This window comes from Cryptotermes secundus, unplaced genomic scaffold, assembly GCF_002891405.2.
Source record: "Cryptotermes secundus unplaced genomic scaffold, Csec_1.0 scaffold291, whole genome shotgun sequence".
Lineage (NCBI taxonomy): Eukaryota > Metazoa > Arthropoda > Insecta > Blattodea > Kalotermitidae > Cryptotermes > Cryptotermes secundus.
Genome location: NW_019731571.1, coordinates 109,391 through 109,914, shown reverse-complemented (window position 1 = coordinate 109,914; position 524 = coordinate 109,391).

The window sequence follows — 524 nt, the reverse complement described above, 5'->3', positions numbered from 1 at the left end:
ACTGTCTGATTTTTTTTTAATAAAGGGTTAGAGCATGAATCCGGTTTCTTTATTGCCACACCTTGTATTCTAATTTTTATGTTTTTGGACAGCAGACAAGAAGACAAAAGGTTCTGGACTGAATGGTAGCAAGCATTACCCAAGTTCAATCTCCTCTTAATTTCCTCCTGAACCAGGTTTTGATCTGTTATCATTGTCCCCAAATATCTGACCTGTCCCACATTCTAAAAACATCTGTCTCCTATCTTTATGTCCTGATTTTGCCCTGCATTTTGGTGACAAGACAGCAACAAACGCAATGTCCTAGTCAACCCAATATAAAACAAAAATCCATTCTAATGCAGACACCTAACACAAATATAAAAATTCCGATCAAACACATTAACCCGTTGCCGTGGTTCGTCGTGTATGTTTCGTCAGGGATTTAAATCGTCTGGGGGGGTTCGACGTGTATGTTTCGTCCAGCTGCACACGTATGTTATAACGCCCATAATAATTGATGGTTTTGCTGTAGATTGTTAGAT